The sequence below is a fragment of the Peromyscus maniculatus genome, chromosome X, assembly GCF_049852395.1.
Source record: "Peromyscus maniculatus bairdii isolate BWxNUB_F1_BW_parent chromosome X, HU_Pman_BW_mat_3.1, whole genome shotgun sequence".
Classification (NCBI taxonomy): Eukaryota; Metazoa; Chordata; class Mammalia; order Rodentia; family Cricetidae; genus Peromyscus; species Peromyscus maniculatus.
In genome coordinates this window covers 21,619,602-21,639,269 of record NC_134875.1, presented here as the reverse complement: position 1 = coordinate 21,639,269, position 19,668 = coordinate 21,619,602, and the positions used below count along the sequence as shown (strand labels likewise).

General features: G+C 43.0%; 1 protein-coding gene across 2 annotated transcripts in view; it reads left to right on the top strand.

Moving 5' to 3' along the window:
• Window positions 1-19,304, top strand: part of Pabir3 (PABIR family member 3) — a 57,935-nt gene extending 38,631 nt beyond the window's left edge. For both annotated transcript variants that reach the window (XM_042269120.2, XM_042269119.2), the window contains exon 10: window positions 19,186-19,304. The gene's annotated coding sequence lies outside the window, so the exon portion shown is untranslated. The remainder of the gene's footprint in view (window positions 1-19,185) is intronic.
• Window positions 19,305-19,668: the final 364 nt, after the last annotated feature.

Genomic DNA, 19,668 nt, shown 5'->3' with positions numbered 1-19,668 from the left:
GGTTATCTTCCTGTAAGGGTGAGAGCTTGGGAAAGGAAAGGACTGGGGCAGCATGTCAAAGACAGTTCAAACTAAACCGCCCTTCAGCTTGCTTTGGAATCCATTCCCACGCCGTGTTATTACCAGAGATTTTTTTCAAATGCTAATAAAATGCGAAACTGTTGGGAATATGGGGAAAGTGGCATTCAAATTCACTACGTTGGATTCCTAATGCTCTTTCTGGTGGCAGTTTGATATTGCTCAAAACTATTCAAGCAGTGAATGTTTTTTACACTTTCTCTTCCTCCTTCTCCAACCCCCTCCCTCTCCATGCTCCATTCCTCCTCCTCCTCCTCCTCCTCCTCCTCCTCCTCCTCCTCCTCCTCCTCTCCATCTCTATGCTTCTTCTGCTGGTGCTGATAAGAAAACCCAGGGATTCTCACACACTGGGAAGGTGTTCTAAGCACTGCACACTATTTCCACTCTTCATTCTCCAATACAGCAAATCTAGATTTTCTTAGGGAAAAATATGAGGCCGAGGCTCAGGATGTAGCTCAGTTGGCAGACAGAAGTATTGAGTTCAATCCCCAGGGCTATATAAACAGCGTGCAGTGGTGCATCCCTCTAATTCTAGCACTTGGAAGGTGATATAAGAGAATCAGAAATTCAAGGTTGTCCTTGGCTATGTGTTAAGTTCGAGGCCATCCTGGGATACATGAGAAGCTGTCTCAAAAAAAAAAATATAGTAAGTTTAGAAAGCATATTCATTATAATATTATTTGCATTTTTTTCTTTTTTGTTTGTTTTTTCAAGATAGGGTTTCTCTGTGTAGCCCTGGCTGTCCTGGAACTAGCTCTATAGACCAGGCTGGCCTCAGACTCACAGAGATCCATCTGCCTCTGCCTCCTGAGTGCTGGGATTAAAGACATGGGCCACCAAGTCCAGCCCATTATAATATTATTATTTGTAAATGCAAAATAAATGAAAGATTATTGCCTTCAAGGTAAGATGTTGGATCTCTGTTGTACAATGTATTGGACTGTTTAAAAAAAAGTTGGTGGTTGGAGGTCACCCAGCAGCATTCCTTTCCACCAATCTTCTTGTGGGTTCACTGAAAACAGTGCCCCCTGGAGATAGATCTCTTAGCTGGCTGTGGTGGCACAGGTAGCGGTTGGCAGGTAGGAAGGTTACAAGTTCAAGATTATCCTTGCTACACAGCAAGTTTGAGGCCAGGTTGGGGTTTCTGATTCCCAGCAAAAAAACCAAAAAACCTCAAACAAACCAAAATTAAACTAAACAAGAAACAAGTGGTGTGCTGGAGCAGCTGAAAATCTATTTTCAAATAATGGTGGTTGGCCTTGAAAACCAATCGAGTCTTAATACAAATGACAACATGGATGGATCTTGAAACGGTCTATTAAGTAAAAGAAATCAGACATAAAGGTCAAATGTTATATAATTTTACTTACATTAAATAATTCAAATAAACATAATAATGATAGTAGAAAGTAGATTAGATTAGAGTTTACCAGTGGCTGGAAAGGGGATACAGAAAGTTACTCTCAATGAATATAGTTTCTGTTTGGGGATAACTAAAAGGATTCAGAAATAGACAGTACTGGTGGTCATACAATGTTGTAAATGTAATTAGTATCATATTTAAAATGGTTAGTAAGTTTTAGGTTAAAAAACAACAACAAAATGAGAACTGGTGCCTAACACTGGGATCAATTAGTTTAGTATTTCTCTAGGTATTTTATAAAATGTGAATAAGTCGGTATTCTGGCAAATTAAGAAGAGGTCACCTGGGAAGAGTCCAGGGACAAGTCAGTTCAGCCAGCTTAGTTAAATCTGCTTCTGTTTTTTTCAACAGAATGAAAAATTAGTTTAGTGTACCGCAGAGGTGGCAGCTGGGCAGTAATAAGGGTATTGCCTGCAGCCTCCACTCTGCTCCATGTCATTGGGAAAGCCCGAGAAAGGGGATGTGGTATGGAGCATGTTCGAACTGTTTAACCTATGTCCTCATTTCTGAGCACCCATTTTGTGGCATTGGTGCCATGTAGAATACCCTTTGGGAAATGCTGGGCTAAATAAATTGCAGCACCATCATTTTGTAGAAACTGCCACACATTCTAAGAATGATGATGCCATCTGTATCACTTGATGCGGAAAGAAGTTTTGACATGGCAAGATGTTTGTGACTACAATGTTACAAAACACTGTAATTAATAGAGTCTTGTTTTTTTAAGTATATGGATATTCTCTATTTGGCTATATTGTATACAGATTGTATACGAATATATTTTGTGGATGGGGAGATGCCCTTTCTTGAACTCCCACAGATAGACTTCCAGACCTCCAGCCATCTGTAGATCTTTCTACAAATCTGTTCTCTTTTGGGTTTACCGTCCCCGCCATTTTTCTTGTGTGTGTGTGTGTGTGTGTGTGTGTGTGTGTGTGTGTGTGTGTGTGTGTGTGTGACAGAGAGAGAGAGAGAGAGAGAGAGAGAGAGAGAGAGAGAGAGAGAGAGAGAGTGTTCAGGTGCCACAGTGGCCCCATAGTGGGTGTCGGATTGCCCAGAGCTGAAGCTACAGCGGTGTGAGTTATCTGACATGGCTGCTAAGAACCAAACTCCTGTCCTCTGCGAGGTCGCCGTGTGCTCTTAAGCATTGGGCTCTCTCTCCAGTCCCCTGTCATTTTTCTTTGAGATGTCTTTTCTAGTAGCTACTTTATTCTTAATGTGTAGCACCCAGAAATTACCATAACACTTCATGCTTTTTGAAAGAAAGTACTATCCTTATTACTAAATAATTCCAGTTACATATAAAATTATATATATATGACAATTGGGTACCAATTGTCTTAATCAAATCTTGGAAACCATGTCTAATTTCGTACTGATTTCTGAATTGTACTTGGATTTTATAACTGCTACATATCTAGCCCCTTAAAGATTTAGTACAATCTAATTCAACATTTTCTTTATTACCTACTTGAGTATAACTATTCTGAATCCTACCCTATAAGTATTTGAAAGAAATTTATTTTATTCACTTTATTTTTTTCTAGAGACATAATCTTGCCATGTAGGCCATGGATCTAAACTCAGGATCCTCTTACCTCAGCTTCCATAGTACTGGTGTTAAAGGCATACTCCACCACGCCCATTATCCACTATATTTTATTTCTAAAGGTGGATAACGTGGTCCAGATCCTAACATATTCCCAATTCAATTGCCCACATTCATTCAAGTGTTACTAGAACTGTGTTTTTGAGACAGAGCCTCACTGTGCAGCTTTGGCTGATTCGGTGATCCACACGCCTCTGCTTTCAGAGTGCTAGAATTAAAGGAGTGCACTCCCATGCCTGGCCCTGGGTTATTCAAACTGGGTACCTAACCCTGGAAGAAAAGGAGCTTCCATACTGCTGAGGAAGGCAAGAGCCTCCTTGCTGCTTAGCCATAGAATTTGGAGTACCTTTGGCCACCTGCTCCTTTTTTCTCTTTGCTCCAGTCACTGCTGTCAGTTATTGTTGTTGTTTGTTTTTGACTTTCCATTCCCATGAGAGCCCAGTTAGATAAAGTCAAGGTTCACAAAGACGGGCTGTCTTTGCCCTTGACATGTACTCCCTAAGACGGCACTGTCAGGGTTCACAGTCCTCCGAATTGTTATTTCTTGTCCTTGACTTATCTAACCCAGTTACATGTTGGTCTTTTCAGCTTAATGAAGACTTTGTTTTCGATTTCTGTTACCAGTCCTCCCATACAGTAGCTACTTTTCCCCTCAAAAGCCTGATTGAACTATGAGACCTTGCTCTAAACAGCACACAACTTAGTTCCTTCTACCAAGCCTGTGTTGCCTGTGCGCTGCGGTTTTCCAGAGAGTAGCCGCTGCTCTGCAATTGTCCTATCATATACGGTGCAGGTGCACAGCATATCCAGAATGCTTAGTACAGAAGGCTTCCTTAAAGGAAATACGGTGAAAACTTCAACTCTTTAAGGATTTCCCCACCATGCATAGTGGCACATGTTTGCAAACCCTGAAGCCTGGGGGGTAGAGGCAGGAGCATCAGGAGTTCAAAGTCAGCTTTGGCTACACAGTGAGTGTGAGGCCAGCCTGGACTACAAGAGATGCTGCCTCAAACAACACAACAAAACAGCTGCACCAACTTTAAGCTTACAATCAAGATTCATAGCATTTCCATTGCTGCATAAAGCATCCTTTGGGGTTTATCTTCCTTGGTTGCCCTCCACTGGCTTTAAGTAACCCCACTTACATACCTCATTTTTATCATGTAGAATCTGATATATGTAATCATAAAGTGTGCAATTTTGTATCTGGTTATTTTTACTTGGAATAATATCTTTGGAATCCGCCTGTGTTGTTTCCTGTATTAGTTGCTCATTATTTTTTTATTACTGAATCTATGTAGGGTACAACAGGTCTCTTCATTCACTTCAGAGCTATTACTAGTTAAGCTGCTGTGAACATTTGTCTTTAAGCTTTTATATGAATTAATCTTACTTTAAAACCACACTTATTTTTGTACATATGCTCTTTAAAACCACACTTATTTTTGTACATATGCCCGGGTATGAGGGGCAGGGCATTTCTGTGCCATGGCGTGTGTGGGGAAGTCAGAGGACAACTTGCAGAAGTCATTTCCCTTTTTCCCCTGTGTGGTCCCAGGAACTGAACTCCAGTCAGACATGAGAGCAAGTGCCTTTCCTTATTGAGCCAGCGTGCCAGCCCATAAATGTATCTTTTACTTTCTCTTGAGTAAAAATATAGCAGAGTGGTTGTAGTGAGTCTTTCTCTGTCCCACCAGCCAGCTCCCAAATAATGACACAGACTTTCTGTTAATTATGAAAGGTTGGCTTTTACCTTAGGCTTGTTTCTAACTAGTTCTTATAACTTAAATTATCCCATTTCTATTAATTTAATTTCTACCTGGTGGCTTTGTTATCTCATCTCTGTAGTGCCCATCCTGCTTGCTCTGCATCTCCTGGTGTCTCCCCTTCTTCCCAGCATCCTCTTTGCCTGGAAAACCTTACTAGATACTGACCATTCAGCTTTTTATTAAACCAATCAGAGTGACATATCTTTACACAGTGTAATCAAGTATCTTACAACAACTGGTTATATTATATGATGAATGTATGTTTAACCTTACAAGGAATAGGCAGTCTATTACAAATGGTTATATTATATGATGAATGTATGTTTAACCTTACAAGGAATAGGCAGTCTATTTTTCCAATGTGAATTCACCATTCTATTTCCCACCGACAGTGAATGTTCTTTAATATAGTTCCTATGTAAATAATTAAACAGCAGATTTTATTTTGGGTTTTAGTTCACTTGTTTTGATGTTGTTTTATTTTGTTTGGGTATTTTAGTGACAGTCTTTATATATATCCACAGCTTGCCTGCAATTACAGACTGGCCTCAAATTCCAGAGTAATCTTGCCTTTGCCGCCTGACTTAGAATCACAAGCATGATCTGACTAAACAGTGTTTTTGTTTTGAGGTTTACATTTTAAAAGATGTTGTGTCTAATGTTACTTGAGATAAGAAAATTATCAATGATGGCAGCAAAACATGTTTCAATGTTTATTTTATCAGAATTGTTAATTCAATTATATTTTTGTCAAATAATTTATTTAACTTGCATATGTTGGGTTTTAGTATTTGGTTAAACACAATTATCCATTGCTGCTCAAAATGACTGGCTAAAGGGCTTTTGAAGTTTATTTGGTTTGGTTTGGGATTTTGATTTTATAAGACACAGTCTTACTAGTATCTCAGGCAGGCCTCACATTGTTGATTCTGCTGCCTCAGCCTTCCAGGATTAGGAAGACAGGCATGTGCCATACCCACACCTTGTTGTATTTTTTGTTTTTTGTTTTTTTTTTTTTCACACAGATTTTACTATATAGGCTAGGCTGGCTCATACATCACAAATGCTGGCATTATAGATGATATGCCACCATTGATGCTGAGGGCATACTTTGCTGTGGACTGTAGGGCATACTTGTAATTCTAGCACTTGGGAGGCTGAGACAGGGGGATTGTAAACTTAAGACTAGTCTGCTACATGAAACCCTATCTCAAAACAAAAATGAAATTCAAGGTAGATCAGACCCAATTAAAGAGGAGTTGTCTTGTTTAAGTCTTGGTAACATATTCAATATGCACATGGCTTTCTGAACTCTAACTTACTGACAGGAAAAGAATCTGACCTCATAGATATTGCCAGTATCCTGTTGGTCATCTGGAAAGCTACCAAGCGTGGCATTACTCTTTGGATCTCAGTGACAAGAAAGAAATGAAAACCCAAAGCTAAATAAAACAGTAGACGTACTTGCTCTGTTTTTACCATAGCGAAGATCTAAGGGTTTACATCGAGCACATGTTACCAAGTGACAAGCCTCTTCTAATCCTGATTTACAAATAGAAATGATAGCATAAGTGCCAGGATTGGCTGCGTCTTGTCTGGGACCTCCCCAATGTTGAGGAGGACGAAGAAGGCATTTGTGCTCTAAATAGTGTAGTCATGCTCTCACCGGGCTGTTGGCAAAAGGAATCTTGGGATATCCTTCCTTAGTGGATCCGTCTTTGGGGAATTTGATCATAAACAGTCTTTTTTTTTCCTGCCATGAGATAGGGTCTAGATAACACATAACATCTGGGGCTGTTAGGCAATGCCTCCTCTGTACCAGAGATTAACCCCTTCTACTCTTCGCGTTTCTATTTCAATGAGGAGCTTTTGCTTAGTCTCCAGTTTTCTCTGAGAAATTTAAAAATATGTACTCTATGCAAAGGATAACTTTCCTTTATAAACGGAGTGTGGAAGAACTGCGCTGAAAGTCACATTCCAGGCTTCTTGCATTACAGTGAGCTTTGGTTGTAAGCCTTTAATGGACCCGGGGCGACTGCTGGTAGCCTATAGACTGCCAGTGGGTGACTCTGGAATTCTCCTTATGCAATAACAAATGGAACCAGAGAAAGATGTACCTCTGGTTCAGAGTCTTTGCTTTAGTATGGCAAGGTTTAGTGTTAATTACATGAATGAAAATGACTTTTGTTGGATGTAGTAGCCATGCTTGCAATCCCAGCACTTGGGGGAGGGGTAGAAACAGGAAGATCAGGAGTTCAGGGCTGGTCTTAGCTGCATAGGTACTCATGTCGTCTTAAAAAATAAAGCAACCCTTACAAAAATGCTGGTGTGGTGATGCACACCTTTAATCTCAGCATTTCAGGAAGCGGAGGCAGGCAGATCTCTGTGAGTTCAAGGCCAGCCCGGGCTAAATGGTGAACTCCTATCTCAAAAAACAAATTTGAGAGATAGAGACAGGAACATTAGAAGTTCAAGGCCAGCTTGGACTACATGAAACCTATCAATAAACAAACAACCCCCTCCCAAAAGGAGTTTTTTTTAAGCTATCAGGCTGATTTCTCAGGAAATTGAAGAGCAGTACATATGCTTTGTGAGACTCGACAGGTAAACAGGACCTCATCCTTGCCTCTCTCTTCTGACATGTGACTGTCAGTTAATTCTTCCTCCAGGAACTTGACTAGAGACACAGGAGCCCGACAGGTTATCTTCAGCTTCTCCCTCCCTTTCTCTTTGTTATTTCTTCCCTCCCAGCCACTCACCATCCTCCTCAACTAGTATTCACCCTGGTCTGGCTTCTTCCCAAAGGAGCCAGCATGCCAGCAGCACATTGTCTTCCTTCTTCTAATCAAAACTGCCATCCTAACAAGGCTAACATCAATTTGAACATTCCAATTAGGCTATTCACAGGACAATTAAAATGACCAATAAATGGGACTCTGTGGGGAGGCATGTGTGTTCTGAAGCCATGTTCTGGCTCAGCTCTCAGTCACGGAGAGAGTCAGTGGTGACTGTCGTTAAGACTCTCTGTCATCTCCCTTCCCCACCCCCCGCCCTGGAAAGCCTCCCCAAAGCTTGGAAATGGGGCAGACACTGCCTTCTCTCCTAGGTCCCCATTACTGTTTCTATTTGTCTGCTGGAAACAGTGGCAGAGGAAGGCGAAAGACAACCCCGGTTTCTTCCTAAGAAAATGGGAACAATGCAATGATGTTACCTATTTTGTGGGGTTATTGTAAAGAGGGATTCATCTTCTGTGTATAAAACAGTGGGCTGCCCGAGAAATAATAAGCATGCAATTTAGGAAGCATTTGTGATTTACAAAGTGGGATCTGAAAGGAAGAAAACAGACAGCTGCTAAGTATCTCTCCTAGTGTCCCTTCCTAGACCTTTATGGCTTATAATACTAGGTTTTCATTCATGTGAGTGTTGGGACATTCTCCTTAAAATAAATTACAGTAGGGAATTGAAATCATTAGGTACTGGGTATCAGGTCACATGTAAATATGTTAGAGATGGTGATGAATGTAAGGAAAATCATTATTTGTGTCCTTCTTACAAAATAAGCTCATTATGGTTATTGCTCAGTGATACAGACTTGCCTAACATAGACAAGGTCCTTTCTTGAGTCCCAGCACCACCCCCCCAACACACACTATAATAAGGTGAAATTTCACAATGATCCTAATAGGGATATTAGTAGTAAATAGTACTGTATTTACTACTGTAAATTATAAAAAATTACTTCTGCAAATTACTATTTGCCTGGCTGCACTTTTATCCCTGTCTCTATTCCCATTTGGTTTTGTTTGGTTTTGTTACTGTAGTTATTGTATGTTTGTTCTGTTTGTTTTGAGACAGGGTCTCATCCTCCACTCCAAACTTGGCTGGAACTCTATGTAGAGCAGGCCTCAAACTTATGTCAGTCCCCTCCCTGTGTATGCGGAAGCCAGAAGCTCGTATCAGGTGTCACGTTAATTGCTCTCAACTTAACTTTTTTAGACAGGGACTCTTAATGAACAGGAAAGCTCATCATCAATTTGACTAAGCTGGCTGGACAATAGGCTCCAGGAATCCACCTGTCTCTGCACAGAACCCCCAAAAGTGGGGCTATGGGTGTCTGCCACCATGCCCAGCTTTTCTTTGACATGAGTGCTGGGGATCCAAACTTAGGTCGTCATGCTTGTAGAGTAATAGATTTTCCCACTGAAATGTCTACCCGGCCCCTATCCTTTTGATTGTTTGCCTCTCTTTGCTACAACGCAAGCCCCCTCCAGTAGCAATATCTTCTTGTTTTGTTCCAGGAAGTGAACAAAATACCTAAAATACCGTGTGACCTGTAGGAAGCGATCAATAATTACTTGGCACCCAGCTGGCTGACTGACTGTGGCTTTCATAGTCCTTTACGATTTGGTTCCTCTCTGTTTTCCAGCTCCACCCTTTTCCGCCATCTTCCCCTCTGTGTGTCACTCAATTTAACATTTTCCCACGGGCGACACTTATACCCCATCTCTGTGTTTACTCCTAGTCTTCCCTTGCCCTGCAAATAATCAGGGATATTTGCAGATTTTCAGTTATGAGAATGTGCATCACAGCCTGAGCTTGTATAAGGGAAACAAGGTGAAACAGCCAAGGCACCCATCCGTAATTCATAATTGAAAGAAATCACGGTAGGGTCAGGGATGAGCTCAGTGGACAGAGCGCTTGCCTAGCACGCCCTGGATTCAGTTATCACCAAATAAACTGGGCACGGTACACGCCTATGATCCCAGCACTTGGGAAGGGAGGCAGGGAGATCAAAAGTTCAAGGTTACCCTCGTATATAGAGCGTTCCAGTCCATCCTTGGCTGTATGAGACCCCGACTAAAAACAAGGAAGGAAAGAGGCAAGAAGGAGGTCGTGATAGCTTTCACTCATTTTGGCAATGTCTATCAAAATTGCAAATCCACAGGGCTGAGGTTACAGTTCCATGACAAGAGTGCTTCACTAGCATGTGTGAGGCCCTGAGTTTAGCCTCCAGCATCACACACACACACACACACACACACACACACACACACACACACACGTGAGGGGGGATGGGGAGGAAGGGAGAGAGGAAGAGAGAAGAAAAATGAGGTGCGACTCACACCTATTATCCTAGTGCTTGGAAAACTGAGCCAGAAGAATTGCCATGAATTTGAGTCTAGCCTGAGGTACATAGTGAATTCCGGGAAAGCCTGGGCTACAAGGGAAATGTTGTCTGGATAACATCAAAGCCACAAATACACATGGCTTTTTGTAGTGTTTTCAGAACTCCGCAGCCCACTCATATGCTTACCCATGTGCCAAGTGAGTACGTGTTGGAGAGCTGCTGCAGTAGCTTAGACGCTTCTGTTAGGCATGAGAAGGACAGGACTCATGATTATGTCGAGATCTAGGATTTGCTGTGGAAGACCATGTAGCTAACATTAATTTGACTTGTTACATGTCAGGCACTGTGACGTATATCTTTATATGTTTTTTTCTCATCTAATTCTCATAAAACCAGGTGAAGAAGTTACTATAATAATCTATGTTTTTGCACAAGAGGAACTGGACTCAGTCAGAGAAGTTAATTTTCTTAGTTTGGGCCAGACAATAAATAGCAAGGCTTCAATATTCTAAAATGTATATAAACTTTGCATATATGATCCAATTTTGTGTGTGTGTGTGTGTGAGTGAAAACATAAGATGTTGCCAGTTGGATGATGTCATTGTGCTTTTGTTATTTTCTTCTACTTTACTCATCTGCTTATTATTTTTCTGAGATGGGATCTTACCACATTGCCCGCGCTGACCTTCACCTCTCAAGCCTCCCCGCACACCTCACTGGTGCTGAGGCTGCTAATGAGCACCACAGGCCTGGTGTGCTTTCTGGTTTTGTGGCAAACACAGGAAGGGGAAGTGAAGGCAGGAGGCAGCCGAGACACTTGTGTACTTGTAAAGATTGCTAAACACGAAAAGTCTGCTGGTAAGATGGCAAGATGGAGCAATGGCACCTAGAATTGCGCTTAAGTCAAGAGGGGAAAAATTAATGAGGAGGAAAAGCTAGCCTAAAGGGAAGGGAGATAGATTCTGGGGTTGAGGGAGGGGAGGGCAAGGGAACCCAGTGCCAAAGGCGTAAGTGGAAGGGGTCAACCTGAGCAGGAGGTATTGGCTTCAGGGAAGCTGGGGGTGGCAAGGTGAAAGGCCTGACTGAGTGGGCAGAGAAGTGGGGACCGCAGGCGAAGGAGGATCTAATATGTGAGTATCGCCCGATGACCTGTGTCTGTGCATTAAAATCCAAAGCTAGGTGCCGGACAGAGGGGTCTGAGGCAAGAGTCAGGTAGGGGATATGAGGAGACGGAAAGGATTTGGAACAATCACTGAGAGAAATACGATATCAATATATAAAAGGACTGCCTCATAGCCCTTGGGGCCCAGCAGGGGCTGGCTGGCCAGGCTTTGTAGTGGAGCCAACTTTCTGACCTTCTCCAGCAATAGCAGGCTGCCTAGGAGAGGGTGATGGAGAGAATGTGCACTGTGCTAGGGTTTTCACAAGGCTGGGGATTGGCAGAGCAGGTGCTGCCAAAGGTTGCTGGGAGAGGGACTTGAGCAGATCAACACAGGCAGAGCTAAAATGGCTAGCCATGGAACGGAATCGGAAGGAGCTGAAGGGAAGCCAGGGGGTTACTAATGGCTTCTGGGAAAAGAGAGGGGAAGAAGGGCAGAGTGCTAGCTGTGAGGGCCAAAGAGAAGGGGAGACGGAGAGGGTGGGGGAGAGAGAGAGAAGCCTAGCAATAGGAAGCTAAAGAAAGGCAGAGTGCTAGCTGTGAAGGTCAAAGATCAGGAGAGAGCGACAGAGACGGACACAGAGCAGGGGGAGGGGAGGAGAACAGACCAGCAATAGGACGCTAAGGTCACAGATGTGTCTTTGCGCTGGAGATGTTGAAGCAGTTCACTATGGGACTCTGGAAGTAAGTGTGAAGGAGCAGCTAAGGTGTGATGGAAGAGCATAGACAGAATTCAGCCAGCACTTACCCGAGCGAGGATAACTTAGGATCATCTGTCAGAATTACACACATTCCCTTCCATTCAGTAACGCTGCCTCAAGGAGCTCTGTCTTCCCCCTATGCGTGCTTTTGTGCGGGATGATTGTGAGGGAGCAGACAGTGCAGTGTTGCCTGTGAGTGTGTCTCGTGAGAAACACCCTGAAGCCCAACCAGAGCGAGTTAAGTCAGAGTCCATAAAGTGGAAGGCTGTATGGTGGTAGAAGAGGATGCATTTCATGTGCTGTGTGAAATAATCATTGTATAGTAAATGGGAGGAGCGAGGCACAGCAGAGTGTCAACAGTGTGCAGTGCACTTGACATTATTATAGCCATAAAATAGTTCTAGAAGGAGATACACACATGGATATTGGTTTCTCCAAAGACAGCTGTTGGCAAGTGAACTGCAGCTGGGAACTTTTGCTTGGGGGCAAAGGTAAGACAGGACCTCCCCTACACACACACTCTTTTAAAAAAAAAAGTCAGGCGTATACTATGTAGCCCTGGCTAGCCCAGGACTCAAACTCAGGGATCTGCCTGCATCTGCCTCTTGAGTGCTGGAGTTAGAGCACTGTCATTCCTGACTCTTTTTGTGAAGTTTAAAAACTTACATTTGTGTGTGTGTGAAGCATGCACATTTTGAAGCGTACACCATGGTATACATGTGGAAGTTAGAGGACAACCTGGGGGGGTTGGTTTTCTTCTTCCATTATATGGACTGGATCCTGAAGATCAAACTCAGGTCATCCGCCTTGTGAGCTCACATTCTGATTCATGGAGCTACTGCATAACCCTTCCTCTCCTCTCTTTCTCCTACCTCTCGTGTTTTGAGCCATGTGAATATATTACTTGCTGAGAAAGTAATTTAAAATATATGAATTTAATCTCTCAACCTCAGTTTTCGGTATGTATGTAATTTGTATCTACTTTGTAGATATAAATCATTAGAATAAAAGTACAACAAAAACTTCCAATAGAATTTTGCTTCACACCAGTCAGTTTGCCAGGATATTTGGTCAGGGTGTAGATGAAATGAAACTGACCATGTGTTGAAGTTAAGTGATGGATATATGGGGATTTATTTTCATTTGAAATATAAAATTGCTCTTTTTTTGAGACAAAGTATCACTCTGTAGCCCAGACTGGTACTCAAAGGTGGCCTCCAAGTTGCCTGCCAAGTGCTTGGACAGCAGGTGTGACCTGCCATGCTCTACTAAAATTGACATCTTTGGGGAGAGACAGAGTCTCACTGCATAGTCCTAGCTGACCTGGAACTTCCTGAGATCTGCTCCTCCTCTCTCCCAAGTGTGAGAAAACAATGAAAGAGGGCCAGCAAAACGGTTCAGCAGCTAAGGATGCCTGCCGCTAAGCCTGTGAATCTGAGTTCTGCCCAGAACCCACATGCTAGAAGAGAATCTACTCCCCAAAATTGTCCTTTGGCCTCCATAAGTGCACCATGGCGCCTTCATGTATACATACACACACACACACACACACACACACACACACACACGCACGCACGCACGCACGCACGCACGCACGCACGCACGCACGTACGCACATGCACACACAAATAAAACTTAAAAAAAAAAGAAAAGAAAAAACAACTCCTATCAGGCTCTTGCTAAGAACATTCAGGTACTTTCTCATCCTGGATCTTGTATCCATAATTGAATGGAAATTCCCATTCCCCATTGACTTCTGAAACAGCATCATTACCTCAATGATTTCCCTTTATTATGGGGCCTGGTACTGTTCTCAGGATTTTTCCTACTAATGACAATCTCTCCCTGTCCTGTTGGGTGTTAATTGGCTACTACCTTATTCTTATTGCTTGCAAAGCTCATCTTGTTCTCGAAAAATCACTTCATTAGATTTTTTGTTTTAATGACCACTTGACATTCTCTTTCCACCCTAGTTTATTATTAGCTACCCTAACTAATTTGTAGCCATTCCTTTAACTTGGTTACTTATACTTATCAATCTAGGGGCTGATGTCTCTTAGACATTCAGTTACACAACACAGCAAAGGTCATAGGTGAGCACACTCGTGTTCAACCTTTCAACCTCAAGTTGTTTGCTTATGTCTGCTCTTCTTACATTACCTAAGAGGCCATAGTGGGTGGCCTCATCCTGGCTGCTGACACCTACTAATCTTTGCCTTGGTGTCTGTGCTCAGGGGGCAGGTGGGTTTCTTCTGCTACAGGCTCAAGTGTCTTCCCTATATCCGACTCTGTCAGCCGTCTCTGCAAGCATGTCTCACCCAAAAGCTTCACAAGGTTTCCTAACTGTAACGGTTTCAGTCTGGAGTGCCCCCCCCCCAAGGCTCATATTTTGAATGCTTGTTTCCCAGCTGGTGGCACTATTTTGGGAGGAGGCTGTGGACATTTCAGGAGGTGGCATCAACTAGCAAAAATAGGTCAGTAGGGGTGGGCCCTTAAAGGTGATAGCCTTGGTCCTTGGTCCCTGGCTCACCATGATGCGAAGAACCTCTGCATCATGCTCCTCCCCTCACACATGGTACAGATCCGGCTTGCTTGCCTCACTGTGCCCGATGCAAAGCCTGTCTTACATTGCTTCTCTCGGGGACTCGCTCACTGAGAAGCAAAAATGACTAGTGCTCCAACTGAACCTCCTCTCTTATTGGTCAGTTCTTCTGGTTTTTGTTTTGTTTTGTTTTTGAGACAGGGTCCTACTGTGCAGCCCAGTCTCCCCTTGAACTTTCAGAGATCCTCCTTGCCTCTGCCCCCTGTGTGCTGGGATGACAGGTGTGTGCACAGTGCCCAGCCCAAGCCCCCCCTTTGTATCCTCTGTAAAGAGCTGCTCTGACTCCCTTCCCCAGAAGTCTGAGGTCAGCACACATCCTCACGCTCTCCCATAGGCCTCAATCACATGGTATGTACTTGCCTTTATATGTTCCCTCCTGCCCTGGACTGCCACTTAAAGATACACACTATATCATGTTCTTGCTTGAATAGCTAACACATAGTACACCAAACACATGGTTAACAGCTCAAAATTAAATCTACATGTGTGTAGATACACACACATATGTATATAAAAACTATATATGTGGGTGTCTACACACATATGTATGTAAAAACTATATATGTGTGTGTCTACACACATATGTATATGTTTCTTTTAGGTACTGAGGATCAAACACAGGGCCTCATACATGCCACATAAATGCTCTGTGACTCAGCCACACCCTAAGTCCCCAAAGTTATATATATATGGTTTATGTTTATTATTTTTAATTATGTGTATGTGTGTCAGAAGTGTTATGTGCACAAGAGTGCAGGTCCCAGAGATATCAGATCCCTGAAGCTGGATTTATAGGCAGTTATGAGCTACCCAGTGTAGATGCTGGGAACCAAATTCAGGTCCCCTGCAAGAGCAACACATACTCTTAACTGCTGAGCCATCACTCCAGCCCCCTAAGTTATATATTTAAAATATCAATTTGAAATACATTGGATTTATAGAAAATTGGATACACAGCCAAAAGAAGCTAGGCTGTAATCCCAGCACTCAGGAAGTGAGGCAGGAGAATATCAAGTTTGAGGCTGAGACTGGACCGATGACTCAGCAGTTAAGAGCACTGGCTTCTCTTCCAGAGGACCCAGGTTCAATTCCTAGCACCCACATGGCAGCTCAAAATTGTCTGTAACTCCAGTTTCAGGGGATCTGACACCCTCACACCAATGCAAATAAAATTATTAAAAACATTTGAGGCTATTCTGAACAACATAGCAATGACATATATCAAAAACAATAAGGCAGAGACTGGGGCATTGATGTAACTGGGTCCATTTCAGATTCTTGTGCTCTATTTGATAACCTCCACCATGATAGTCTGGAGTTGATTCTTGTACCTGTTGAGCTCAGCAAGAAGCCATTGTTGTCAAGATATTGAAAATTCCCCGGCTTATGGTTTTACCTAAGTCATATAAATTTGTCTAAAATTATGCTTGGACAAAAGGCAGGCTTTATCACATGAACATTTTTGCTGTGACAGTGTATTAAGGAAGCAAAGAATTAAGTCAGTTGGTGGAGATATGAATCAGAGATAGACAGCTTGCCTAGGATGCCTTGGGTTCAGTTCCTAGAACAGCAAAAATTCAATATTAAAATAAAAGAATTCAGTATGTTCCTTTCTGAATGTCTGAGGTAGAACATTGGCATCTGTGTTAGCTCTTTCTCTATTGCTATGATAAAACACTAATGACCAAGGCAACTTATAGAAGGAAGGGTTCATTTGGGCTTCCGGTCCCACAGGAACAGAGCTCATCACTATCATGGTGAGGAAGCATGGGGCAGGTAGGCAGGGAGACTGGAGCAGCGTGCTAAGAGCTCACATCTTAAACAGCAAGCAGGAAGCAGAGAGCAAACTGAGAATGAGTGCTGCAAGTCTTTAAACTCTCAAAGCCTGCCTCCAGTGACACACTCCCTCCCACAAGGTCACACCTCCTAAGTCTTCCCAAACAGTGCCACCAATTGCGGACTGTGCACTCAAACTCCCGTGAATGAATATGAGGGTATGGGAGACATTTCATTCCAACTACTACAGTATCCGCTCCTGCATGTTCCAGGTCTCCATCAGTAACACTAGAGGGTCCAGTGCGTTTAGCCTTGCCAACAAGGCCACATTAACAAGCATCTAGGTAACTGGAAGACAAAGAACAGAAGCTTCCGGAGCCATGAGTGATGTAACACTCAGAAAAAACAATGAGCAAAGCAAGAAGGATGGTAACAGGTGTGAGCAACTATTTGGTGCTAAACACTTGGTCAATCCTATAAGGGCAGGAGTTACCCCATTTAACATCTAAGCAAACTGAGGGGCAGAGAATTTTAAACCAGAGCTTCTTGTTCTTTTACCACGTGGGACTCTTTTTTTTATCTGAAAAATGTTCACAGGAACCTAGGTATAAAAAATAAGTATACAAATTCAACACTTACCAATAATAAATCATAAACAGCTTTAAACAATTCCTTGGTAAATATATCATTTTACCATTTATTAAAGAAGATGGCAAATTTGCATACTGATAAGATGGATGCCTTTGTTTATTTTTACATAAAGAATTAAATCTTGCCTCAATATTTAATATGTTAAGGCATAGAGCATCTTCAGTGTAATAGATATTTTGACTTTATAATCATCAGTCCTGAGAGAACAGCTTCCCACAAATACATAGAGCAAAGTGGCAGATGAATGCTTAGGGCCATTTCAGAAGTTGTGAAAAATTCTATCCCAGGGCCAACAAGATGACTCAGTGGATCAAAGCACTTGCCATGCAAGCATGGAAACCTGAGTCCAATCCCCAGAATCTACGGAGTGGAAGGGGAGGGCTAACTCCATAAAGCAGTCCTCTGACCTCCACAGATGCACCGTAGCATCCTTACACACAACCCACAAATTCACATCACACACACACACACACACACATTTTCAAAACATTTTAATTTTTAAAAGTCAAAATCCCAAGTCAAAATTCATTTAACTTTTCAAAATATATAGCTCAAGTCAGTAACTCAAACAGCACTTTTTTATTATTGTTTATTTAATATTTGTGTGTGTGTGTGTGTGTGTGTGTGTGTGTGTGTGTGTGTGTGTGAGCAGATGCCCACAGAAGTCAGAATTGTACTGGATTCCCTGGAGCTGGAGTTATAGTCAGTTGGGAGCTACCTAACTGGGTTCTGGGAACTGAACTCTGGTCCTGTGAAAAAGCAACAAGCACTCTTAGCCAGTGAACTGTTTCTCCAGTCCCTCAAACAGCAATAGAAAAAAAGCAAGCATTCTAACATGATACAATCCCAAAATGCATTAATATGATGCTTATATGCTGAAGTATGATGGTATAAATATATTTAAAGGCTTTCTCACAATTAAACAATTATGCCCAGCCAGATATGGCGGCACATGCCTTTAATCCCAACACTCAGGAGGCAGGGGCAGGTGAGCTAGCCTGGTCTACAAAGCAAGTGCCAGAAGAGCCATGGCAACATGGACTCTACCTCAACAAAACAAAACAAAATGACTATTTTTCTGTAGCAGGAGAAAATTTTGTATATAGTAAGTACACAACAGTCCATAGCATACACACACACACACACACACACACACACACACACACACTCATTTGCATGTAAGCTAAGGTGTTTCAAGCAGCAGTCACTGGTACAGCCCAGCAAGATAGCATGTGTAGCGCATGTATGCCCTTTGTACACACAGAAACAAGCTTCAGGGGACTTGCTGAGGCAACAGAGGCAACTGCAGCCGGACAACTCAAATTCATTGTCTGTTTGGTTTTAAGCTGGTTTTTCTTTCGAGCCAGGGTCTCGTGCAAGGCTGGCCTCGAACTTACTATGTAGTCAAAGACGACTTTGAACCTCTGATTCTCCTGCTTTTACCTCCCTACTGCTGGGATTGCTAGCCAGTGCCACCTGTGCCTTGTTTTCTCCCATGCTGGGGATCGAAGCCAGGGCTTTGTGCATGGTAGGCAAGCGCTCTCCCAATGGAGCCGCGTCCTAGGCCCCTGGTTTGGAATTTTGGCAGTTGTATGTTCAGAAACGCTTAACTGTTGCTAAATTTTCCTCCAGGACTCATGTTGGGTGAAGACTAACATTTTAAGGGACTGTGGTTTAGACAACTGGTCCAAGATCATATGCTAGTAAATGGCAGAATTACTCAGGTTACCCGTAACCTAAAATAAGAATAGGAATTAGACAGCATTCACCAGCTTCTGGGTTACAAGAGCTACAGAAAGGTGCTGACGACGTTTCAGGGAGGTACATGGAATGTAGAAGATCAAGATGGGGCCCCTGTAAGGTGTGTCGGGTGTGTCTGGAATCCGAACGCTGTGACAGATATTCCCGTTCCCAGTCCTTAGCCTGCACAGCACACGCACCTGTTCCCATGGAAGGCTCGGACTCTGTCTATGCCCTCTACAGCACTAGGGGAAGTAATGTAGGGCCATTTTGGACTTCTGGCTTCTACTCCGGCTGCCCCCTCTGAGGCTAGCTGAACTGCTATTCCTCCAAGGGCTTTACTGCGGGAGGCGGTCTCTCATGCATCTCTCTGCCTCCAGGGCACAGCTGCCTCCAGGTGAATTGCGTGGTAACCTGGTGCTTGTCATCTCAGAACCATGGCCTGGCCTCACAGCCTCCTAGCCTCCCTGTCTTCCTCCTACCTTATGCTTCTTTTCACATTGAAGTTGTTGAAAGACCTTAACCCATCTCCGTCTTCTTTTCATGCAGGGAGAAGAGTTGTCTTAATCAGATACAGAACCTTCCCAGTCTGTTCGCGTCTCCAGCAACGAATAGCTCCAGTGAAAACAGCAGATCCGTAGCTTACAATAAAAGAAGGGTTGCATGCATTCTCTGACCCCCCTCTCCTCTGGTTCAGGGGTTTTGTTTGGTTTTGTGGTGTTAGGGACTGAACACAAGGCCTCATGCACAACATACAAGCACTCGAGAACTGGCCCGCTTTCGTTTCTGTGGCTGTGATAAGATACTCTGATAAGGGGCTGAAGAGATGCTTAGCGCTGGTTATGAACCCTTCCGGAGGACCTGGGTTAGATTCTCAGCACCCATATGGTGGCTTACAACCATCCATAACTCCAGTTCCAGGGATCCAGCATCCCTTTCTGTCCTCCACAGGAGCAGGGAACAGACACATCTAAGCAAATCACCCATACCATATATATGTATATATACATATATGTATATGTATATGTATAT